General features: G+C 43.7%; 1 pseudogene; it reads right to left on the minus strand.

Moving 5' to 3' along the window:
- Positions 1 to 149: 149 nt before the first annotated feature.
- On the minus strand, positions 150 to 27,041 carry LOC136505808 (uncharacterized; annotated as a pseudogene).

Consider the following 27,041-nt stretch of genomic DNA (forward strand, 5'->3'; position numbering starts at 1 on the left):
GCTCAAAATTGATTGCTCAAATTAGATAAAGTGCAAGTGTATTTGTATTTATTAGGGAAGCCATATATGACACAAACATATAAAAATAGAAAACATTTGTCACTACATATATATATGCTCCTGCTTCCTTCTCCTGCCTTTAATCGATCCTAGTTATGCCTTCCATCGGTACTTGTATCAGACATGATGTCATCAAGAAGATATGAATCATGACAACATCCAAGTTCCAACATATCACTGGGAAGCACAATAAGATCATTGGTTGAGACACTGGCTGGCAAAGGTGTCGGGTCTTCTTCCATCATTACGTCTTTCCAAAACTCCATCATCATGGAATCGCTGGCCATTTCAATTTCATCCCAATTTATATTGTTGTCATCTGCCCCCACATTAGTAGTAGTAACAACTTCTGCATCTAGCTCTCCATGCGCAACATTCATATGATTGACAATAGTGGTTTCATCTCCCATATGTTTTTGTTCACCATCATCGACATTGAAAGTAGCTTCAGGATTAATGCCATGTGTGGAATTTCCGATATGTGTAACATCCAGTTTGGTATGATTCAATTCAGCGATATCAGTATATATAGGTCAAACAATACTATCCATTGTTGAAGAGGATGATAATTGAAAAGGCTTTAGAGGAACATGAGGGAAATGGAATGCCATGTCACCATCTTGAGCAACAAAATTACTAGTGCTAGCACTACCAACACAATATGTATCAGTAGAAGCAATGGTACTCATATAGCAGTTATTTGGAATATTGGGTAGTGGTTCTGTAGCACCCCTGATGTTACGAGTTTGCTTAGCACCGAGATTTAGGTCCGAGAAGGATTAGCCTATCAAGTTTCCGGGTGTTAAAAATTTATAACGCACGTGAGGCGAAAAACAATTTCTAGGAACAAGGATCAAACATAACTTATATTTAGTACTTAAATAAAAATTGAAGTACAAGTTTAGCAGATGAAAATGCAACTTTAACTTTTGGAAAAATAAATGTTGTTAACTAGTGTTTTGGGAGCTCAAAAATCAAATTTGACGTTAAGATAAGCTCTTTTCGTTAAGTCGGCAAACACTTGAACTATTGTTAAAATATCATTTTTGGCGAATTATATTGAGCAAAATAGTTAAATGGTGCTTAAATATTTTGCTCCTACGGGTTAGTATAAGGTATGGACTATTACATGAAGTATTTATTGGTTGAAGTTAACAAGGTTTAGATCTATTAAAAATTGCGACAAAAGAGTTAATGGTTACTTAGCCTCAATTGAAATCCTTAACTTTCCTACTTATGCAAAAGTAGTAAGACAATGCTATTTTGATATTTAATTTCTAACAAAAATGTTTAAACACTAGGTCCATGTTTTTGTATTGTTGATTGCATCAAAGTGAGTACTTGAGCATGGCATAGGTGGTTGTTGTGTTGGGTGTCACGTTGCTCTCGTAAAAATTCCCTAACTTCGTTGGAACGCACGGTAAACCATGTGTTGGCGCTCTGTCCGTGAACTGGCATTCAGCGTGACGAGCTCATATTGGCATCCATCTATCTCCTTCCCTGGGTGCTCTCCGGTCATGGCGATGGCGTTGCTAGGTTGTTGGCAATGTGGACCCTACGATAGGGGAGTAAGTTGAACCTCAACTGTGATAGTTAGTAACTTTTGCTTCGCTTTAAAATTCGTCCTCGACCACACCTCGGGCTGGCTGGTCCGGTGTGCGCGGTCACCGTGCTCGGGAGTGCGGCATCGCGCGGGGGTGCACGCGCTGTTGCACGCGCGCATCGCGCGTGACCTTGCCGGCGGTTGTCTCATCGTCGCCCGTGCTGTGCGTTGGGCCGAGCAGGTCGCGGCCACCTCGTGTCGGTCCGGTCGAGCCGTGCCTTGGTTCACGTGCTCACGAGTGCTGCGCCACACCACTGCGCTGTGCCGGTGTGCTGCCACTGCGCTACGCTGGTGTAGCCGCTGCACGGCCGCGCTATGAGGCGCCATCACGGTGCGGTTATCACGTGTGCCGCTGTCACCGCGTGCGTGCGCCACAGTGTCTGCTGAGCCACGCGCGGGGTCGAGCCAAGGTCATGGCCATTGTCGCCGTGTCGGCATGGAAGTCGCCCTGCCCTATGTCTCACCTACAACGAGCCTGTGCCATCGCTCGCCGCGTCTAGGTCAACCGACCCTAGTCACAGGGTGACGACGACACCTCTCTACTCGTCCTGCCTCACTAGCCCCCGCTAGCTAACGCCAGTGAGACCTACTCGGGTCTGGCCGCTCCAATTCATGCGTGTCGCTCCAAGCCGCCTGGTCTTGTCACCTGTGTGCACGAGCTCGCTCTGCCACCGTTGACCGGAGCCCTGTTTTAACACACCCTACCGCTCGAGCTCATCCGCACGCTTTTCTCCATGACATGTCCACAACGGGTGCACTGCGCGCTCTGCCTCTCGATTCGTTTAGAGTGGAGCATCGCAGTTCAATTCCTTGCACCAACAAGTGGCCTAGGGGGTCGACTAGCCAGGCGACCCCTATCGAGGCTTTGCTGCGCCTCGGCACGGACGAAATTGGTGTTTCCACGGCCGCTGGTCATCACACCTCTGAAATAGAGCATGACTTGGGGGTAAGGCCCTACCCCTTGGTAGGGGTTCAACTAGTTGTTCCTATGAGCTCACCTTGATCCCCTCGTCCTATTGCACACCTTCGTTTGATTAGGAATGACGCGAGTGAGGACCTGATGCATCGGTGTCAACCTTGGAGTGTCGCCGCCCTGCTTGGTCGCACGTCGCCAGACCGTTGCAGTGCTCCCCTGCTTCAACCGTCAGTGGGGCATGCACCATGGTGTGCTACTGATGCTCCTCAGTCATCTCTACCTTTTCATGAGGGCGTAGGGTCACCGGAACAGTCGCGCCACCACCGTGGATAGCCGCTCGCCACTGCAGCCCGCGACAGTGCGCCTCCGAGTCCCTAACCGCCACCCATCCTTGCACGTTTAGCTGTAGATGATGGTCGGCCCTTTACTTCCATTGTAGAATGCTTAGGTTGCCCACTGTAACCGTCTTATGCCGTCGGCCGCCGCGCCGGCACGCGTGGGGATTCCCAGGGACCTCCCCATGGTAAAGGCAACACATTCCAAGGTCTTTAATGCAAAGCGTGAGTCTGTAGTAATAGTGTTCCGTTGCTCTGCGTGATTATTCAAAAACCCGAGCCCTCTTTTGTAAAAACGCGAGCACGTGCGGGCACCGCCGGCCTTGGGCCATGCTAGGCCACTGCGACGCGCTCACAGTTGCACCGCTCTAGGCTGCTGGGCTGAATGGTCGCCACCGACCCTTTTCCTTTTCTATGCATTTTCTAATTTAGTTTCTAAGGTAAACTTATAAATTCAGTATAACATTGTGTAGTTAACCAAAAATTACAAAACCAATTTTATTAGGTTCCTAAAATCATGATCTATCTGGTAGTATATTTTATTCACATAGTTTTATAATATTCTTAGAAGTTATATAATTAAATTGAGATACTTAATATTGTCAAAATATAAACTTGTAGGAATTGTTGTGATAAATTGGTGATAATGTTGGCTCTAAAACTTTTACAATAAATTCCTAACATTATTAGGTGTTCACTGTAATTTTTGTAGCTCCATAATAATTAGTTTGCTAAGGTAACTAAATGAGCCCTAGTTCAAAAATATATGTTTAAGCAATAAAATGCCGAAACACCTTGAGAGTTTAGAACTAAAACACTTGTTTGGGAACAACATCTTATTTGACAACATGGATATATAGCCTAGCACGTTAGTTATTAGAGCTATCTCGTTAGTTTGTGAGGCGTAATCGTATTTCTAAGAGTTTCAGTTTCCATTGATTATTTACGTCTCTGCGTTGCATCAATGTATATCATAATAGGGACAACGATGGATCGTGGAAATGATCAGAGTAGTGGAAAAGATGGTGCCTTGATGATCGTGTCACCAATGGAATGCTAATCCTTGGTTATATCTTGCCCAGGCAAGCCCCGATGCATAACCCCTATTATTCTGCACTTTATCTTATGCTTGTGCATTAAGTTTTAAGGAGTTGAATGAAAACCACTTGCATATATATATCCTTATTCTATGAGTCCTACTAGTATGTCAGGATCGTGTAGATTACTATGCTATAGGATCCGATAGAAGTCGAGTGATTACTTGTCACTCACGAGAGATAGGAAATATATTATTGTTCCTATATTACTATCACATGGAATATATATGGATGATAATTGGAGACCGGGCAGAATGGTACTTTGGATCTGGTCTTGGTTAGGTATTCGAGTGAGGCTCAGATTGCACTTGTTCCGCCTGTGTCGATTGAGGACCGTTTGTTGCTGTGGATGGTAGTCAGGTCACAGACTTATTATCCTAAGCACATACTTGCTTATGGGAGCGGGAAGGCTCATTGCGCTCTTATCGTGGGTTCCGGCTCTTTTTAGACCGACTGATTGGAGGCGGAGAAAGGTGGAGGTCTAAGCACCATACTGAGACCGGGCTCAAGTGTGGGGGCTTGGAGTCCAAGTTTGGACGGGGACCTGGACCCTGTGATAGGAGTGGAATGGGTTGGTCTTGTTTGTGCCTGGGGTACAAGCGAGGCGTGTGTTTCGGGGTACCTAGCTGGGATACTTTGATTCGTGAATCGCCATTTCTGTGAGACGGTATGACTTGGCTATGGTCTAGCACCGTAGTAAGAACTAGAACTTGAAAGGTGATAAAATGGCTCTGATTGCTTACCACCTGCTTGAAAGTAGCATAGGTGCTTATATAGAATGGTTAGTTAATGAACTAATGATGACTGCTAATAAAATTGAATATAAGGATGCATGTTTAGTAATGCTTCCGCTGCAATAATCCACAAGCCAGATAGCCTTGCATATCCTTGGAATCTTTTATTTTCCTCCTATCGGGTAAGTCTTGCTGAGTACAATCGAGTACTTAGGGTTTTATTCCGCTATTGCAGGTGATCGGAGGATACTTAGAGCTAACTCTTGTGTGTGGAAACCTCCTGGTGGGCCCAGAGAGAATTTCTTTCATGCTACGATCATAGTGTTTATTTATAACCCTCAGGAAAGCTTTTTATAAGAAAAGATGTAAAATCTGCTAGCATCTCTTGTATAAAAATGTCCACTATGTTAATGCTCCACCATGTCATTAAATTAATCATGCTTCCTCTGTAACTCTGATAACATTGTTATATTCCGTTGTTATAATAAGTTGAGGTAATATTCTGGTACTGTAATAAAGTGATGTAAGAAATGACTTAAGAATGTTGTAAGCTTTATTCTCTCATTTTTAATCCTGATGGAAAAATGTGGATTTCTGAGTTCTCCCTTGGGGTGTGCTTGATGGAACTACGTAGTTTAGTGTCCTCTCTTGGGTACTTAGTGTCTAATGGAAGATAAGTACTCCTGGGAGGTATTAGATTAGGCGGTTCTGTCATAGGTTCAAGAAGTAACTGTTGAGGAGTCATAACATCTAAAGTAGCATCATTGTTGTTAATGCATTTCCTGAAGAACCGTAGATCCTTGGTTATGTATGTCATAGCTGGGAATGATCCACTCACAATTGGTGTAGGTGTTATTGGGGTCGCCATTATGGGGCATGCTCTTTATGGTGGAAATGGCAAGGGTAAATGCATTGGATTAGCATTAGTTGGTGGCAAATGTGGAGGAATGCAAAGAAAGGGATTATATCTAGTAGATTGAGAAATAATTTGTGTCATTTGGTACTGATCAGATGGAGGATGGAGGGATGTTGATGACTAATCTATAAACCTATTGTGATGAGGATTCTTAGTAGATTGTAGACAAGGATCAGACTTGTACTTTTCAAGATGTGTGCATAGAACACCATTTAGAAAATCATAGGACTCAATGGAGGCAATTGCCTCAGCAATATCTGAAAGGTACTAATGGCTAGAGGGGGGTGAATAGCCTATTAAAAATTTTTACAACAACACTTAGCAAACCGGTTTGACAAATATGAGGCGAAGCGAGTGTTGCGCTAGCCTACTAAAAATGCAAGCCACCTACCACAATTCTAGTTTATATAGTCTCTATCCACACAATGGCTATGTCACTATACTAAGCTAGTGTGCTCTCAAAAGCTAACTAAAGAGCCACACTAACCAAACTAACAAGTTCTCACAACTAGCTACACTAAAGAGCTTGACAACTAGTTTGCGGTAATGTAAAAAGAAAGTGAGCAAGATGGTTATACCGCTGAGTCGAGAAATGAACCAATCAATCACAAAAATGAATACCAATGTAGACCAACCACCTCAGAATCAAATGATGACACAATAATTTTTTTACTGAGGTTCACTTGCTTGCCGGCAAGCTAGTCTTCGTTGTGGCGATTCACTCACTTGGAGGTTCACGCGCTAATTGGCATCACACGCCAAACCCTTAATAATGTGCCGCACAACCAACACAAGATGAGGATCACACAAGCCACGAGCAATTTACTAGAGTACCTTTTGGCTCTCCGCCGGGGAAAGGTCAAGAACCCCTCATAATCACCATGATCAGAGCCGGAGACAATCACCAACCTCCACTCGATGATCCTCTCTGCTCCAAGCCATCTAGGTGGTGGCAACCACCAAGAGTAACAAGCGAATCCCATAGCGAAACACAAACACCAATTGCCTCTAGATGCAAACACTCAAGCAATGCACTTGGATTCTCTTCCAATCTCACAAAGATGTTGAATCAATGATGGAGATGAGTGGGAGGGCTTTGGCTAAGCTCACAAAGTTGCTTTGTCAATGCAAATGGCTAAGAGAGTAAGCTTGAACCGGCCATGGGGCTTAAATAGAGAGCCCCCATGAATAGAGCCATTGGCTCAATTATTGGGTTGACTGCGGGATGACCGGACGCACCGGTCATGTGCATCGGATGCGTCCAGCCGCTGCCTGACCGCCACGTGTCCCATTCAAACGAAGTAGCCATTGCTGCCATGAGTACCACACTCAACTGCAACCGGACGTGTCTGGTGTGGACGACCGGACGCAGGACGGGTAGCGTCCGGTCGAGTCTAGAGAGTTCTTAGAGCTGCTCTGGGCCAATCGGACGCGTCCGATCACATTGGACCGGACGCTCCCAGAGTCTGATCAATTATAGCGCTGAAACCCGAGAGTTGTTGGTTCACACCAGACATGTCCGGTGTGGCGACCGGACACGTCCGGTCGCTTCTCTGCAAACCTAAACTGAGCTAACTCACATTGACCGAATGCTGAACAGTAACTCCTTAGCGTCCGATCACTCCACTGTGCTAGAGTTTGGTCATTAATACCGGACGCGTCCAGTCGCCATACCGGACGTGTCTGGTCACTCTGTGACCAGCGTGACTAACTCCTTTTCAACTCTATCTTCTTCACCCTTGCTCAAATGTGCCAACCACCAAGTGTATCACCTTGTGCACATGTGTTAGCATTTTTTCACAAATATTTTCAAGGGTGTTAGCACTCCACTAGATCCTAAATGCAAATGCAATGAGTTAGAGCATCTAGTGGCACTTTGATAACCGCATTTCGATACGAGTTTCACCCCTCTTAATAGTACGGCTATCGAACCTAAATGTGATCACACTTGCTAAGTGTCTTGATCACCGAAACGAAAAGGCTCCTACCACTTATAACTTTGTCTTGAGCCTTTTGTTTTTTTACTTCTTTTCCAAGTCCAAGCATTTGATCATCACCATGGCAACACCATCATCATGTCATGATCTTCATTTGTTTCACCACTTGGAGTAGTGCTACCTATCTCATAATCACTTTGATAAACTAGGTTAGCACTTAGGGTTTCATCAATTCACCAAAACCAAACTAGAGCTTTCAATCCCCCCTTTTTGGTAATTGATGATAACCCTTACACAAAGATATGAATTGAAATTTAATTAAATCCATGTTGCTTGCCTAAGCATATTTACCATGTGTAAAAGGATATGGACAAGTTTCATGAACCCCGTATGGTAGCAATTGCTCCCCCTACATATGTGCTAAGAGTTTGGATTGTAGCTTGCACATATACTTAGATAGGAAATATAGGAGACAATGTCTACCAAATGATGCTAACATATAAAAGATGGACCTTTGAAGCGTGATACCAATAGGAGTGCACCAATATACCATCCTTAGCACCATTAGTAACTAGACATATACAAAAACTAGAATACCCCATGAGATCAACATTAGAAGTAAGGGTATAGTTTTCATAATGTGAGCATGAGTCTAGTTACTTAACCTATGCATGCTACTTTTTCATTTCATCATTTAAACCTACAACTAGCATACACCACACAAGCATGGATATTGAAATTTAATGCCATGCAAGCAAACATATGAAATGCACATTCAAATGCACCATACAAGTTCATGAGCTTGCCCCCCTAGTTGTGTGCTCAAAATTTTAATTGATCCCTTTCCTTTGCCAATATCTCTCCCCCTATGTCAAATTCTCCCCCTTGTTGTCTTTTCACTATCTTAGTACACTATTTCTCCCCTTAACACTTATATCTTTGTTTTTCTCCCCCTTTGTCATCAATGACCATAAAGGTTAAAAAATGGAGATAGGTTGAGATTATCAATGTCAATCAATGGGGTGAGGATCATTTTCCCAAATTTGGTCCAATCTAGATCATTTACCAAAGATATTTAACTTGGTTTGATCCAAGGACAAGCTTCTTCACACCTCCAAATAAGAGTTATCTTGTACCATGTTGAGTTGAACACTTAGAGCTCATTTTCTAGATCAAACACTAGGTTTACAAGGCCACAAACATGTCATATGCTACCACTAGATCAAATCAAGCATAGAAGCAATAGTGGTACCATACAACCATCAAAATAATTTGATTTTCATGAATAAGCCTATTTAAGGTAAGAGATGACTAGATGCACTAAACATGTCATTAGCAAGGATGTATGCCATGGCAATCAACTTTTACCTTGGATTGCTCGAAGGAGAGGCATGTCAAATGAGTGGGGGGGGGGGGTGCATCAACACATATTTGAGGAATCCAATATGTTCAACTCATTCCTTAGCTTGCAAAACCTTTTCTCATCTAGTGGCTTGGTGAATATATCAGCAAGTTGATCTTCGGTGCCTACACTCTCTATACAAATGTCCCCTTTTTGTTGATGATCTCTTATGAAATGGTGGTGGACATCAATGTGCTTTGTTCTTGCATGTTGAACTGGATTATTGGTCAACTTGATTGCACTCTCATTGTCACATAGCAATGGCACTTTCTTGAACTTTATTCCAAAGTCACTCAAAGTGGCCTTCATCCAAAGTATTTGTGCACAACAACTACCGGTGGATATGTATTCAGCTTCGGTGGTTGATAATGCAACATTATTTTGCTTCTTTGATGACCATAAAACAAATGATCTTCCCAACAATTGACATGTGCCTGAGGTGCTCTTCCTTTCAACCTTGCATCCCGCATAATCCGAGTCGGAGTAACCAACTAGCTCAAACTTTGCTCCTTTGGGATACCACAAACCAACAATTTGTGTATGCTTCAAGTACCTCAATATTCTCTTTGTAGCCTTCAAATGACTTTCTCTTGGCGAGGCTTAAAATCTTGCACACATGCATACACTAAACATGACATCCGGTCTTGATGCGGTCACATAGAGTAGGCTTCCAATCATAGACCGATACAATTTTTTATCCACCATATTACCACTTGCATCACTATCCAAGTTGCCATTTGTTCCCATTGGTGTACTAATGGCTTTGCTATCACTCATGCCAAACTTATTGATCATGTCCTTGATATACTTGCTTTGACTCATAAATGTACCATTCTTCAATTACTTAATTTGAAGACCAAGGAAGTAACTTAACTCTCCAATCATGGACATCTCAAACTCATTAGCCATCATCTTTCCAAACTCTTCACAAAAATCTTGATTGGTTGATCCAAATATGATGTCATCAACATAGATTTACAACACAAATAAATCTTTTCCAATCTTCTTGATAAAAAGAGTGGTGTCAACCTTACCCATCATGAACCCTTTAGAGAGTAAGAAGTCCCTCAATCTCTCATACCATGCTCTAGGTTCTTCCTTGAAGCCATACAATGCCTTCTTCAACTTGTAAACATGGTGGGGCTTCTTGTCATCTTCAAAACCGGGAGGTTGCTCAACATATACTTCTTCATTTATGTAACCATTGAGAAATGCACTCTTGGCATCCATTTGATAGAGCTTGATGTTGTGGGCACAAGCATAGGCCAGCAAGATTCTAATTGCTTCCAATCTAGCAACCGGGGCATTTGTTTCTTTAAAGTCAAGACCTTCAACTTGTGTCTATTCTTGTGCTACCAATCTTGCTTTGTTCCTTACTACTATTCCATCTTGATCTTGCTTGTTTCTAAAGACTCATTTGGTTTCAATCACAATGTGTCCCTTTGGTCTCTCTACTAATTCCCATACTTGATTTCTTGTGAAATTATTCAATTCTTCATGCATAACATTCACCCAATCAACATCCTTCAATGCTTCATATATCTTCTTTGGTTCAATGGATAACACAAATGAGAAATGCTCACAAAATGAAGCCAATCTTGATCTTGTTTGTACACCTCTAGAAATATCTCCAATTATAGTGTCCAATGGATGATCCCTTGCAATATTGGTTGGTTGGAGGATTTGAACTTGATTGCTTGCACTTGCTTGATCATTGGGTTGAGATGATGCACTAGACACTTGATCTTGTTCATTATCATGAGAGCCACTTATACTAGCTTGAATTGTATCATCTTGCACATTTGAGTTAGAGAGCACTTGTACTTGATCATCTTTATCACCATTCACGTGTCTAGGCCTCAATTCACCAACATCCATGTTCTTCATGGCATTTGAAAGTTGAATGCCTCTAACATCTTCCAAATTTCCATTCTCTTCTTGTGAACCCTTGGTTTCATCAAATTTAACATCATGAACTTCCTCAAGAGTACCACTATTCAAATTCCAAACTCTATATGCTTTGCTAGTAGTGGAATAACCAAGTAGGAATCCTTCATCACATTTTTTTGTCAAACTTGCCCAATCTAGTGCCTTTCTTCAAGATATAGCATTTGCAACCAAAGACCTAAAAATATGCAACGTTGGGCTTTCTTCCATTCAAGAGCTCATATGGTGTCTTCTCTTTCAATGGGTGACAATAGAGACGGTTACTATAATAGCAAGCCGTGTTGATAGCTTTGGTCCAAAAGGATTGACTCACTAAGCATAGACCTTGCCATATCAATGAGTGTTCTATTCTTCCTCTCAACAAGGCCATTTGATTGTGGAGTGTACTTGGCCAAGAATTGATGTCTAATTCCAAATTCATCACACAACTCATCTATTCTAGTGTTCTTGAACTCACTACCATTGTCACTTCTAACTCTCTTCATGGTTGTTTCAAACTCATTGTGAATGCCCTTGACAAATGATTTGAATATTGCAAACACATCACTTTTGTCCACTAGAAAGAATACCCATGTGTATCTAGTATAATCATCCACTATCATAAAGCCATATTTGTTACCACCAATGCTAGTGTATTGAGTTGGCCCAAACAAATCCATATGCAATAACTCAAATGCTTTACTAGTGCTCATCATGCTTTTTTTGGGATGGGTGTTTCCACCTTGTTTTCTGGCTTGACAAGAGCTACAAAGCTTATCCTTTTCAAACACAATATCTTTCAAGCCTCTAACCAAGTCATGCTTAACCAATCTATTCAATTATTTCATTCCAACATGACCAAGCCTTCTATGCCATAACCAACCCATGCTAGACTTAGTGAACAAACATGTAGATAATTTAGCTTCACTAGCATTGAAATCAACCAAGTATAGATTCTCATATCTAAAGCCTTTGAAGATCAAATTAGAACCATCTACACTTATGATCTCTACATCATCTACCCCAAATATGCATTTGAATCCAAGATCACACAATTGAGCCACGGATAGCAAATTAAAATTTAAGCTCTCTACTAGCAACACATTGAAAATGCTCATGTCATTGGATATTGCAATCTTACCAAGCCCCTTGACCTTGCCTTTGCCATTGTCACCAAATGTGATACTATCATATCCAACATTGCCATTGGTGTTGATTGAGTTGAACATTCTTGCATCACCGGTCATGTGTTGAGTGCACCCACTATCAAGAACCCAATGCCTTCCTTCAGCTTTGTAATTGACCTATAAAAGAAGATCAATTCTTTTTAGGTACCCAAACTTGCTTGGGTCTTTGAAGGTTAGTGACCAAGCTCTTTAGCATCCAAATGGCTTTCTTCTTTGAGCCCATCCATGGTTTACCAATGAACTTAACCTTTACACCATTTGCACCCTTGGTAAGCATATAGAAAGAATCAAGCTTAATGGAGGATACATCAACATTCTTGCTCTTGTTTTTGCACTCATGCTCTTTATGACCAACTTGCTTGCAACTAGTGCAAAACCGATCATTGTTGTTCACAAAACTAGTCTTGTGTGGAGCAAAGGTCGCCTTGCCTTTCTTGAGGATATAGCCCAATCCCTCTTTATAGAGAGAAGCTCTTTGGCTATCCAAGCATATAAGCAAGCGGTCCTCACCACCATAGGCCTTAGCCAAGGTGTGAGTGAGCTTATTGACCTCCTTCTTGAGGGTCTCATTCTCAACCATTAGTGAGGCATCACAAGTGAAACCATCACTACTAGATGAGGTGGAAGTAGAAGTGCTACAAGAAGGGTTAGTGGGAGCAATAATGATAGGCATAGATAATGATTCATCAATTAGGTCACAAGTTAAGCCTACATTACAAGTCTTAACATGCTTCTTCTTATTTTGTTCATTAAGCAACGAAGAGTGAGCTTTTCAAGCTTCTTGTGAGCTTTGCCAAGCTTCTCATGGGTGTGGCAGAACCGCCCAATATAGCACACTTACAGAGGCGCTCGTCTTCCACCAGACACTAAGCACCCCGAAAGCAAGCTACAGCAGGCGGTATCCGTCGGGCACACCCCGAGGTAGAACCCAAAAGATCCACATTTTCCCAAGGATCCAATAATGAGAATGAGTTACAATACTTATCCATTTCATACATTAGAGTTTCTTAAAAGTACATTATTACAATACCAAATATCAGAGTGCGGAATGATACACAGCGGAATTTAAAAATAAACATCTAGCGATAGGGACGAGGATCCATCTGAGCCCACCAGAAGAATCCTCCACACAAGGTACTTCTCATGCATCACCTACAACAGGGGTAAATAAACCCTGAGTACACAATGTACTCGCAAGACTTATCCGACTAGTGGGAATAATTTCCCGACTCCAAGGAATATGATAAGCTATATGGCTTGCTGGTTTCTTTTGGCAGAAAGCAATACTAATAGTGAGTCCTTAGTTATGTATTATTATTATCAGCTCTAGAGATAGATCATGAATTTAGGAATCTAACAAAATTTATTAAATAAATAAATTCAAATGAGCTCTAGAGATGAAGAAAATGATATTATTAGAGGAGGCCAATAAGCTTGATTAACCAACTGATCTATTCGCACCTTTGCGTGTTCTTAGAAATGGTAGAACACAAAGCGGTGAATTGGATGTGAGATGCTGGTTACTTGATTAGAGAGAAGTGAATGATCAGTGGAGCGGAACAGCTCAGCGGCTCGGCGTGCCCCTTTTAAAGGCAGGAGACGCGAGAGTGGAGGTGGAGCTAGCATTTGGCTATCTAGTCATGTGAATTGGATTTCACGTGATGGACTTGGAGTGGGTCTTTGGTCATGAGTGAATTAATTCAAAATATGGACTTTGAGTGGTCTTTGGACTTAACGAGCACATCAGAACTGGAGTGGGCTTTGGGCTGAACGTGCTTGGCGGTGGGGTGCTGGTTCATTCCTATAGGTCAAGGAATCAATAGAGGAGGAGACCACAGGTCAAAAGCAGCTGCATGCTCTCGCTCTCGCTCAGCTGTTGAAGCATCTACAGTGTTCTAGTCCTCACTCTACCAGCCTAAACATACCACCGCACACAGCACGGCAGGCTCGTTTCATCTGCCGGTACTTGTACTGCAGGCTATGGTAGAACTAGCTTGCTTAAGGGTAAAAAGAGTGATGCCGATGCAAGACGTGTTGCTTCAGATGGACAGTGATTTCCGCAAGTGAACAGTGATTTCTATGGGTGAACAGTATCTTCTGCACTGCTACAGTACCAACATGTGGAAAAGGGGTGTCTGCCCTTCGCTTGCAAAGCAACTGAGCAGCATGCAAGCGGAGTGCTTAGCGGGCCGAGCTTGCGAGTGATATTAATGCGTAGCGTGTGCGACACACTATGGCAGCGGCAGCGCGTCATGCACTGATAATTTTGCAAGGTGATTAGCAAGCGAAGTAAAGGCGGAGTAATTAGAACAACGAGAGATGACAGTGGCGCGTCGCGAGATTGATGGAGATATAAATCTTGCCAAGTGGTATGCTAATAATTAGTGAATGATAATAATTTGTCATTGTGCGCGTGCTGCGTGGGCTAAGCAGAGCATGTGCCTTGTGCGTGCTACCGGGGTTATGAAGAAGGTGAATAATGAGAGGCGGAGCTGGATTAGGATTACAATAGTGAGTCGAGCTGTGCTGAGGCGTGCTCCGGGGATCAAGAAGGAGACGAAATAGCGAGAGATGGAGTTGGATCAGGATGACAATAGTGAGTCAAGCTATGCTGGAGAGTATTTGGACAAGGAATAAATTAGAGATCAATTTGAGAATTAGTGCAATAAAATTTAATTTCTCATTTTACCACATGCAATAATACATAAACATGATGCTCATGATATGGTTTAGTTTTTTAATTAAGGCGTAACACCAAGGGTGTTACAAATCTATCCCCCTAAAACAAAATCTCGACCTGAGATTTCATGTGCCTAGTGAGAAAAAGGTAGGAAATACATTTCGACGCAGCAACTAACTATCAGAACCATTGAGGAGATGGGGGTAATGCTTCAATAGGTAACTCTCTTGTTCCCTCGTGGCTTCAGCCTCAGAATGATTTTGCCACTGCACCTTGTAGAATTTTACCACGCTGTTCCTGGTCACTCTCTCCTTCTCATCCAAGATTTTGATAGGGTGCTCCACATAAGTTAAATCTGGCTGGAGGGGAAGTCCTTCCATTTCCACCGCTTCATCAGGAACTCACAAACACTTCTTCAGTTGTGATACATGGAACACATTGTGTACTGCAGATAGAATATCTGGAAGTTGTAGACGGTAAGCCACTGGACCACATCTCTCCAACACCTGATATGGACCCACATATCGAGGGGCTAGCTTGCCATGAATGCCAAACTGATGCACCCCTCTCATCGGAGACACCTTGAGATATACATGATCTCCAGCTGCAAACTCCAAAGGCCTTCTCCGCTTATCAGCATAAGTTTTCTATTAGCTTTGAGCTGCCTTCAAGTGACTTCGAATAATGCTTACTTTCTCTCGAGCCTCTTTTATGAATTCAGGCCCAAAATATCCGTGGTCCCCCACTTCAACCCAGTTGAGTGGTGTCCTACACTTTCTTCCGTATAGAGCTTCAAATGGTGCCATGCGGATGCTTTCCTGATAGCTATTATTGTAAGAGAATTCAGCTAACTTTAGGCAGTCATCCCACTTCTCAGGAAAAGAAATGGTACAAGCTTGCAACATGTCTTCGAGCACCTGGTTCACCATTTCTGTTTGACCATCAGTCTGGGGGTGATAAGCTGAACTGCGGAGGAGACTTGTCCCAAGGCACTCCTGGAGTCGCTCCCAGAAACGAGACATAAAAACCGATCCCCTATCAGAGATGATAGTCAGGGGAACTCCATGTAGGGTCACAATCCGATCAAAGTATATCTCCGCATACTTCCTGGTAGTATGTGATGTCTTCACCGGAATAAAATGAGCCGACTTGGTGAGGCGGTCCATAATGACCTAGATAGAGTTATAACCATTGGTTGTGCGAGGTAAACCCACAATGAAATCCATGGAAATATCCTCCCATTTCCAAACCAGAATGGGCAAGGGCTACAAATATCCTGGGGTACGCATATGATCTGCTTTAACCCTGCCACAAGTGTCGCACTCCGTGATGTGTCGGGTGATGTCCTGCTTCATGTTTGACCACCAGTACAAGTGGCGCATATCATGATACATCTTGTTACTGCCAGGATGAATATACAACTTTGAATGGTGAGCTTCATTCAAAATTTTTCTTTTCAGCTCTTCATTGGATGGAACCACCAGTCTATCCTTATATCTCACCACTCCATGTTCATCAACACTAAAGTGAGGGCCACGCCCTTCAGCCATCAACTTCCTGATATGAGGAATCTCTTCGGGGTCTTCCTTTTGCTCCCGAATAATCTGCTCCAGCAATTCTGAGGTCAATGCAATATGAGCTAGCACCTCTGTGTGGTTGAGAGACAAAGGTATTTCCTCAACCTGATGTGACTTATGGCTCAAAGCATCTGCTACAACATTGGCCTTTCCTGGGTGATAACAAACTTCCAAATTATAATCCTTTATTAACTCTAACCATCTTCTTTGCCTCATGTTCAGCTCAGACTGAGTGAAAATATACTTGAGGCTCTTGTGGTCTGTAAAGATATGCACTTTGTTGCCCATTAGATAGCGCCTCCAAATCTTTATAGCATGGACCACAGCGGCCAGCTCTAAGTCATGGGTGGGGTAGTTCACCTCGTGCTTCTTCAGTTGGCGCAAAGCATAAGTTATCACACGCCCATCTTGCATAAGCACACACCCCAACCCCATCTTCGAGGCATCACAGTATACATAAAAGGGCCTATCAATATCTGGTTAGGCCAACACAGGAGCAGTGGTCAGAAAAGTCTTCAGAGATTGGAAAGCTTCCTCACAAGCTAGGCTCCAATCAAACTTAGCTTCTTTCTAGAGCAGCTTGGTCATGGGCTGGGCTATCTTGGAGAAATCAGGAATGAAACGCCGATAGTATCCAGCTAGACCAAGGAACTAACGAATCTGGTGCACAGACTTGGGAGACTTCCAATCCAATACATCTTGCACCTTGCTGGGATCTATAGAAACGCCTTTAGGTGTCAGCACATGCCCCAAAAATTGCACTCTATCTAACCAAAACTCGCACTTGCTGAATTTAGCATACAGCTTGTGCTCCCTTAGTCGAGTTAATACTATCCGAAGATGTCGGGCATGCTCTTCGTCATTCTTGGAATAGATCAAAATGTCATCAATGAAAACCACCATAAACTTATCCAGCTCTGGCATGAAAACTGAATTCATCAGGTACATGAAGAAGGCAGGAGCATTGGTGAGACCAAAAGACATCACTAGGTACTCATACAGCCCATACCTAGTAGAGAAAGCGATCTTTGGTATATCATGTGGCCTGATCTTGATCTGATGATAGCCTGATCGGAGATCAATCTTCGAGAACACCTTGGCACCAGCTAATTGGTCGAACAAAGTATCTATGCGGGGCAAAGGATACTTGTTCTTAACTATTACCGCATTAAGAGGGCGGTAATCCACACACATCCGCAGAGTACCATCCTTCTTCTTCACGAAAATAGCTGGGCAACCCCATGGTGAAGCACTAGGACGGATGAAACCTTTGTCCATTAATTCTTCCAGCTGCTTCTTCATTTCAGCTAGTTCTCTTGGAGCCATGCGGTACGGGCGTCTAGAGATAGGAGCAGTACTAGGCTCAAGCTCAATGGAGAATTCTACCTCACGGTCCAGTGGCAACCCAGGAAGATCTTCAGGGAAAACATCCGGAAACTCACAAACCATAGGGATAGAGGTAAGATCAGGAGAGGCTTCAGCATGGGCAGCAACAGGTAAGACCGGTTTTGAGGGTATAATAAGAGACATCCTATCCTCAGAAGAAGGAAGCCGTAACTCCACACTTCTCCTCTTCATATCCAATACTACCCCATACACCCGCAACCAGTTTATTCCAAGAATAGCATCAATGCCTTGCCTAGGCATTACCATGAACTATAGGTGGTAAGTGTGGGTGGCTAATACCAAACTTACTGTATACGTGCGGGTATTGATGAACAATTGTGAACCCATAGTACGGATCTTATAGGCATACGGTATAGCCATAAGTGGTAAGTTGTGCCGCTCTACAAACTCCATGCTCATAAAGGAATGTGATGCATCAGAATCGAACAACACCAAAGCTGGATGGGAGTCGATAGTAAACATACTAGCCATAACTGTCTTCTGCTGCACAACCTGCTGAGCATCCGTGAAGTGCACCTGACCAGACCTGCTAGGCACTTTCTTCTTGATGATGGTCCTCTTGATAAGCCTAGAGTTTGATGATGGTTGAGCGGACTGAGCTGGCTGATGCTGGGGACACTCCCTGGCATAGTGGCCATCTTTGCCACACTTGAAGCAAGCACCAGGCTTGTTCCCAAACCCCTGACGAGGTGGAATCTATTGTCCCTGATGTTGCTGGGCAGCACCTGCTGAGGAGGTGCATGGTACTGTGTGGAGAAAGTCTGCGAAGTCTGCTGGGGCTACCGGAACGAAGGCCCGCCTGATGACTGATAGGGCCCCCGTCAGACAACCTGAACCTTCTAAGTGTGAGGGTGGCTAGAAGACCCTGCGGCCACCCGCTTCCTCTTCCAATTAGCCTGAGACTCTCGCTGAAAACCCTCCATGGCAATGGCGGCGTTCATCAGTGCTCCAAAGGTCTGATAGTTCGTCGTGTACAGCTTCTCTTAAAGGATGGGACCAAGACCGCGAAAGAAGCGGTCCTTCTTCTTGTCATCAGAGTCCACATGGATGCCAGCATACTGAGCCAAGTGATTGAACTTGTTTACATATTCCATCACTGTCCTGTTCCCCTAGTGCAGCTCTAGGAACTCGGTCACCTTCTGGTTGATGACACCAGCAGGGATAAAGAACTCTCAGAAAGCGGTGGAGAACTCCCGCCATGTTGCCGGATGATCTGGCTGCTCCATGGCCTGAAAAGTTTCCCACCAGGCACCTGCGGACCCCAAAAGTTGCTGCACCGCAAAGTACACCTTCTGCTCGTCGGTCACTCCGAGCAGCCGAAATTTCTGCTCCAGAGTACAAAGCCAGTGCTCCGCCTCTAGGGGCTCGTTAGACGGTGTGAACATGGGTGGGTGAGTCTTGAGGAAGTCCTGGTAAGAGGACTGTCCCTCAGGGCGGAGGGCACCACCCCCATTCCCACCGTTGCCCCCGTGGCCTCCGTGGGCGAGGCCTGCGATAGCCTGTGCCATAATGTTCATAGCACGAGCTGTCTCCTGGCGAGCAGCAGCTGACTCCCGACGAGCAGCCAATAGCTCTTCCATTATCTCTGTGGGAGTCATCGGCGGAGGCGGTGGTGGAGGAGGAGCTAGAAGTGGAGCCCCATGGCTCTCCCCGTTGGGCTCATGGGCCCGGCCACTCTCGCCTTGGCCCTTGCCAAGACCGTGAGCTGCCCCCACACTAGTGCTCCCACGTCCTGACCTTAGATTTATCTGTAAGAGATATGAACCATCCATTAGAGCACCCTCCCGATCAGAATCAAGGGATTAGAGAAATGACAGCACATTTATTAAAGCATTCCGTTAGTTAGTCCTATAAATTTACTAATTCAATTATACATGAAGGGGGATTTCAGTTGAAGTAAGATGCTATTATCATGATGCATGCTTCGACCTAAACGTTCACTCAAGCTGAAATATAGCGGCATTCGGAAAACTTTTTGGCACATCGCACACTCACTTTCCATATACTAAGTGATTTCTTACGCAACGTAAGTCAGTGTACCTGCAGAAAACTGATTAGATAAAACCAGTGCCGCTATCCTAGATATACCATATTGCTAGGGCTTATATTTATTTACCTAATATAATCGCATCCTACTTTTCGCAAAACTTTTGTTGGTCAAATTTTTAAGTTTTGAAAAAGAATAATGGAACTCGTAACCATTATTGGCTCTGGTACCAACTGTGGCAGAACCGCCCAAAATAGCACACTTACGGAGGCGCTCGTCTTCCACCAGACACTAAGCACCCCGAAAGCAAGCTACAGCGGGCGGTATCCGTCGGGCACACCCCGAGGGAGAACCCAAAAGATCCACATTTTTCTCAAGGATCCAATAATGAGAACGAGTTCCAATACTTATCCATTTCATACATCAGAGTTTCTTAAAAGTACATTATTACAATACCAAATATCAGAGTGCAGAATGATAAATAGCGGAATTTAAAAATAAACATCTAGCGATAGGGACGAGGATCCGTCTGAGCCCACTAGAAGAATCCTCCACACAAGGTACTTCTCATGCATCACCTGCAACAGGGGTAAATAAACCCTGAGTACACAATGTACTCGCAAGACTTATCCGACTAGTAGGAATAATTTCCCGACTCCAAGGAATATGATAAAGCTATATGTCTTGCTGGTTTCTTTTGGCAGAAAGCAATACTAATAGTGAGTCCTTAGTTATGTATTATTATTATCAGCCGTATTAAGTTATCATCTAGCCAGTCTATATAAGCACCTATTCTACTTTCAAGCAAGAGTTGAGCAATCAGTTCCATTTCTTCTCCTTTCACTTTCAGTTCTTACTATGGTGCTAAATATGAGACAAGCCGTACCGGATCGCTCGGCGATTCGTGAATCAATGTGCCTAGCTGGGTGCCCCAAAGACACACGCCTTGCTTGTACCCTAGGCACAAGCAGGACTAACCCATCACTCTCCTGTCCTGGGTGTCTAGGTCCTCGTCCAAACTTGGACTCCAAGCCCCCACATCCTGAGTCCCGGACTCAGTGTGGTGCAAGGACCTCCACCACCTCCTCTTCCCATCAGTCGGTCCGGAAAGAGCCGGATCCGCGACAAGAGAGCAACAAGTCTTCCCTGCGCCCATACCCAAGTATGTGCTCAGGACAATAAATCTGTGACTTGCCCACGATGCCTTATGCAATGACTGGTCCTTAATCGACACGGACAGGGAAAAAGTGTAACCGAGCTATGCCCTATTGGCCGCAGGACACAACCCTTTACACCCACCAAAACCCAACCATATCCCTGCCCGGTCACCATTTTCCTTTCCACCATTTTATCATGAGTGATCATATTTATCACCTATTTGCGAGTAACGGCAGGTTACTCACGCTACCGATATCCTGAGCATAGCAGCTACTCGACCTGTACTAGTATGACTCTTAGGTAGATATATTTATGCATGTAGTTTCCATAAAATGCCTGTAACGTAAATGCACATCGTAGATATATATTCAGTTATTATTCAAAATAAGGGTTATGTACCGGGGCTTGCCTTCAGCGGGCACGGTGTCAGCAAAGTCAGTGACGGGCGGCTCTGGAATGTCCTCCTACACAAGGATCTCCTCCTCGTACTCTTCGACGACTTCGTCATACTCCTGCTCGCCGAAGGTCATGATCTCCAGTGGCGCGTTCTCTATATGCATGCAGTGATGATGATGCAATGCTTAGTAATACAGCAACAACAACTCTTAAAATAAGAATACATCTACCAAGCTACTAAGCTAACTCTAATGACTAATACGCAAAGTTACCTATTATTCCCACTAAACAGGTATGAAACATTTCATGTATTATCTTAGCAACTAAAGGCATCCTTATTGTTAATATCAATTTACTATATAATAAAACAAGGTGCACTAGCTACCATGCATCACAAAAATTCATTTTCTAAATAACCATAATAATAATAAGCATTTCAAAATAATAAAATAACCCTAAAGGTATCACTGAACTATACGAACTAACTACACTAATAGATAGATCATGAATTTAGGAATCTAACAAAATTTATTTCACAATAAATAAATAAATTCAAATGAGCTCTAGAGATGAAGAAAATGATATTATTAGAGGAGGCCAATAAGCTTGATTAACCAACTGATCTATTCGCACCTTTGCGTGTTCTTGGAAATGGTAGAACACAAAGCGGTGAATTGGATGTGAGATGCTGGTTACTTGATTAGAGAGAAGTGAATGATCAGTGGAGCGGAACAGCTCAGTGGCTCGGCGTGCCCCTTTTAAAGGCAGGAGACGCGACACTGGAGGTAGAGCTGGCATTTGGCTTTCTGGTCATGTGAATTGGATTTCACGTGATGGACTTGGAGTGGGTCTTTGGTCATGAGTGAATTAATTCAAAAGATGGACTTTGAGTGGTCTTTGGACTTAACGAGCACATTAGAATTGAAGTGGGCTTTGGGCTGAACGTGCTTGGCGGTGGGGTGCTGGCTCATTCCTGCAGGTAAAGGAATCAATGGAGGAGGAGACCACAGGTCAAAAGCAGCTGCATGCTCTCGCTCTCGCTCAGCTGTTGAAGCATCTACAGTGTTCTAGTCCTCACTCTGCCAGCCTAAACATACCACCGCACACGGCACGACAGGCTCGTTTCATCTGCCGGTACTTGTACTGCAGGCTATGGCAGAACTAGCTTGCTTAAGGGTAAAAAAAGTGATGCCGATGCAAGACGCGGTGCTTCAGATGGGCAGTGATTCCATGGCAAATAGTGATTTCCGTGAGTGAACAGTGATCTTTGCGGGTGAACAGTACTTCCTGTGCTGCTACAGTACCATCATGTGGAAGAGGGGTGTCTGTCCTTCACTTGCAAAGCAACTGAGCAGCGTGCAAACGGAGTGCTTAGCGGGCCGAGCTTGTGAGTGATATTAATGTGTAGCGTGTGCGACACACTATGGCAGCGGCAGCGCGTCATGCACTGATAATTTTGCAAGGTGATTAGCAAGCGAAGTAATGGCGGAGTAATTAGAACAACGAGAGATGACAGTGGCGCGTTGCGAGATTGATGGAGATATAAAACTTGCCAAGTGGTATGCTAATAATTAGTGAATGATAATAATTTGTCATTGTGCGCGTGCTGCGTGGGCTAAGCAGAGCATGTGCCTTGTGCGTGCTACCGGGGTTATGAAGAAGGTGAATAACGAGAGACGGAGCTGGATTAGTATGACAATAGTGAGTCGAGCTGTGCTGAGGTGTGCTCCGAGGATCAAGAAGGAGACGAAATAGCGAGAGATAGAGTTGGATCAGGATGACAATAGTGAGTCGAGCTGTGCTAGAGAGTATTTGGACAAGGAATAAATTAGAGCTCAATTTGAGAATTAGTGCAATAAAATTTATTTTCTCATTTTACCACATGCAATAATACATAAACATGATGTTCATGACATGGTTTAGTGTTTTTATTAAGGCGTAACACCAAGGGTGTTACAATGGGCTTCCTCTAGCCTCTCAAGAGTTACTTTGAGCTCATCAAGAGCTTGCTTAAGGGCTTTTACTTCCTTATTCAAGCTCTTGTATTTCCTTCTCTTAATGTCAAAGTGTTCTTTAGCATCTTCTAGCATGTCAAATAATTCATCTTTAGTGGGTTCATCATCATCACTATCACTATCATTTTCATTATCATATTCCTCATCACTTCCATCATCATAAGTTTGTACCTTACTGGCCTTAGCCATGAAGTATGATGGAGTGTCGAAGAGAGAAGGCTTCTCATTGATAGCAATGCTTGCAAGTGCCTTCTTCTTGGTGGTCTTGTCATTGTCACTATCATCATCATCACTTGAGGAAGCATCACTATCCCAAGTGACCACATATGAACCACACTTCTTCTTCTTGAAGGTCATCTTGTCCTTCTTCTCTTTCTTTTCCTACTTTGTCCTTCTTCTTGTTATCATCTTTGTCACTATTGTATGGGCATTGAGCAACAAGATAATCCTTGCTTCCACAATTGAAGCACCTTCTTGACTCTTCCTTATTCTTGGATGAAGATTTCTTTCTTCTAGCATGGTAGCCTTTCTTCACCATTAACTTGCCAAATCTCTTGACAAAGAGAGCCATCTTCTCATCATCATCATCATCCCATGAACTATCATCTTCACTTGATGTGTCTTGCTTTGCCTTGCCCTTGGATGATGTGTCCTTGAATGCCACACTCTTCTTCTTGTCATCCTTCTTCTCATCTTTCTTCTCCTTTCTTTTCTTCCTTCTCATTATCATCTCTATATGTGTCATCGATCATTATATCTCTCAACACTTGGTTTGGTGTCATGGTGTCCAAACCACTCCTTACTAGAATAGTGACCAATGTGCCAAATCTTGAAGGTAAGCATCTCAAGAACTTGTGGGAGAAGTCCTTGTCCTCAACCTCTTCTCCAAGTGTTTTGAGATCATTGACAAGCACTTGAAGCCTATGAAACATCTCCGGCACACTCTCATCCTCCTTTATCTTGAAGCTTGCAAACTTCTCCTTGAGAATGTATGCCTTTGCACCCTTCACAGCTTGAGTGCCCTCAAATGATTCCTCCAATTTCTTCCATGCCTCATGAGCTCTCTCAATGTTCTTGATTTGCTCAAATGTTCTCTCATCCAAAGCATCATGGATGGCACTAAGAGCAATGTCATTATTTTGGAGTAGCATTTCTTCGGCGGTGGTGGGAGCCTCTTCATCATCAATCTCAATCTTGGTCTCCACCACCTTCCAAACCTTCCTATTGATTGACTTGATATAAGTTGTCATCTTAGCCTTCCAATAGGGATAGTTTGAGCCATCAAATTGGGGTGGCTTCTTGGTGTTGTTGATTTGAGCCATTTTTACACCGAAGGTTGTTAAGCCTCAAATCACGGTGACCTCGGCTCCGATACCACTTGAAAGGTCCTAATGGCTAGGGGGTGAATAGTCTATTAAAAAATTTCTACAACAACACTTAGCAAACCGGTTAGACAAATATGAGGCGAAGCGAGTGTTGCGCTAGCCTACTAAAAATGCAAGCCACCTACCACAATTCTAGTTTATGTAGTCTCTATCCATACAATGGCTATGTCACTATACTAAGTTAGTGTGCTCTCAAAAGCTAACTAAAGAGCCACACTAATCAAACTAACAAGCTCTCATGACTAGCTACACTAAAGAGCTTGACAACTAGTTTGCGGTAATGTAAAAAGAGAGTGAGCAAGATGGTTATACCGCCGAGTCGAGGAATGAACCAATCAATCACAAGAATGAATATCAATGTAGACCAATCACCTCGGAATCAAATGATGACACAATGATTTTTTACCGAGGTTCACTTGCTTGCCGGCAAGCTAGTCTTCGTTGTGGCGATTCACTCACTTGGAGGTTCACGCGCTAATTGGCATCACACGCCAAACCCTTAATAATGTGCCACACAACCAACACAAGATGAGGATCACACAAGCCACGAGCAATTTACTAGAGTACATTTTCGCTCTCCGCCGGGAAAGGTCAAGAACCCCTCATAATCACCATGATCAGAGCTGGAGATAATCACCAACCTCCGCTCGATGATCCTCTCTGCTCCAAGCTACTAGGTGGAGGCAACCACCAAGAGTAACAAGCGAATCCCACAGCGAAACACGAACACCAAGTGCCTCTAGATGCAAACACTCAAGCAATGCACTTGGATTCTCTCACAATCTCATAAAGATGACGAATCAATGATGGAGATGAGTGGGAGGGCTTTGGCTAAGCTCACAAAGTTGCTATGTCAATGCAAATGACTAAGAGAGTGAGCTTGAACCAGGCATGAGACTTAAATAGAGAGCCCCATGAATATAGCCATTGGCTCAATTATTGGGCTGACTACGGGATGACCGGACGTGACTAGTCAGGCACCGGACGCTTGCGTCCAGTCGATGCCTGACCGCCACATGTCCCATTCAGACAAAGTAGCCATTGTTGCCATGAGTACCACACTCAACTGCAACCGGACACGTCCGGCGTGGACGATTGGACGCAGGACGGGCAGCGTCCGGTTGAGTCCAGAGAGCACCCAGAGCCGGTGTGGGCCGATCAGACGCTTTCGGTCACACCAGACTGGACACAGGAGACTTAGCGTCTGGTCGAGTCCAAAGAGCTCCTAGAGCTACTCTAGGCCGACCGGACGCGTCCGATCACACTAGACCGAACGCTCCCAGAGTCCGATCAATTATAGTGCTGAAACCCGAGAGTTGCTGGTTCACACCGGACGTGTCCGGTGTGGTGACCGGACGCATCCAGTCGCTTCTCTACAAACCTAAACCGAGCTAACTCACATTGACCAGACACTAAATAGTAACTCCTCAGCGTTCGGTCACTCCACTGAGCCAGAGTCCGGTCATTAATACCGGACGTGTCCGGTCGCCATACCGGATGCGTCCGGTCACTCTGTGACTAGCGCGACTAACTCCTTTTCAACTCTATCTTCTTCACCCTTGCTTAAATGTGCCAACCACCAAGTGTATCACCTTGTGCACATGTGTTAGCATTTTTTCACAAACATTTTCAAGGGTGTTAGCACTCCACATTGATCCTAAATGCAAATGCAATGAGTTAGAGCATCTTGTGGCACTTTGATAACCACATTTCGATATGAGTTTCACCCCTCTTAATAGTACGGCTATCGAACCTAAATGTGATCACACTCGCTAAGTGTCTTGATCACTGAAACGAAAAGGCTCCTACCACTTATACCTTTGTCTTGAGCCTTTTGTTTTTTACTTCTTTTCCAAGTCCAAGCACTTGATCATCACCATGGCAACACCATCATCATGTCATGATCTTCATTTGCTTCACCACTTAGAGTAGTGCTACCTATCTCATAATTACTTTGATAAACTAGGTTAGCACTTAGAGTTTCATCAATTCACCAAAAAAAACTAGAGCTTTCAATATCAGAGTCCAATATGATGCTACGATTGTGGGAACACGCACACATCCAAGCACGGACTGAAAGTTCCTGCACAGATATCTCACATGCCTTTGTCATGAAGGTTGGGGTGTCAGATGTCATCATCATTTTACCCTTCTCAGCACAAATGACCTTTTTGAGACAGGTCACGGGGATTGTGCGCTCTCCAAAGTCCTCAATCGCCTCAATTTCTTCTTGTTTCTTCTTCCAAAATTCTTCTATCATTTGTTGCTTAGACATTGACAAGGGCGTCCTTGGTGATGTACTAATTTTAATTGGACGATCCAT

The sequence above is a fragment of the Miscanthus floridulus genome, chromosome 14, assembly GCF_019320115.1.
Source record: "Miscanthus floridulus cultivar M001 chromosome 14, ASM1932011v1, whole genome shotgun sequence".
In the NCBI taxonomy this organism is placed as follows: Eukaryota; Viridiplantae; Streptophyta; class Magnoliopsida; order Poales; family Poaceae; genus Miscanthus; species Miscanthus floridulus.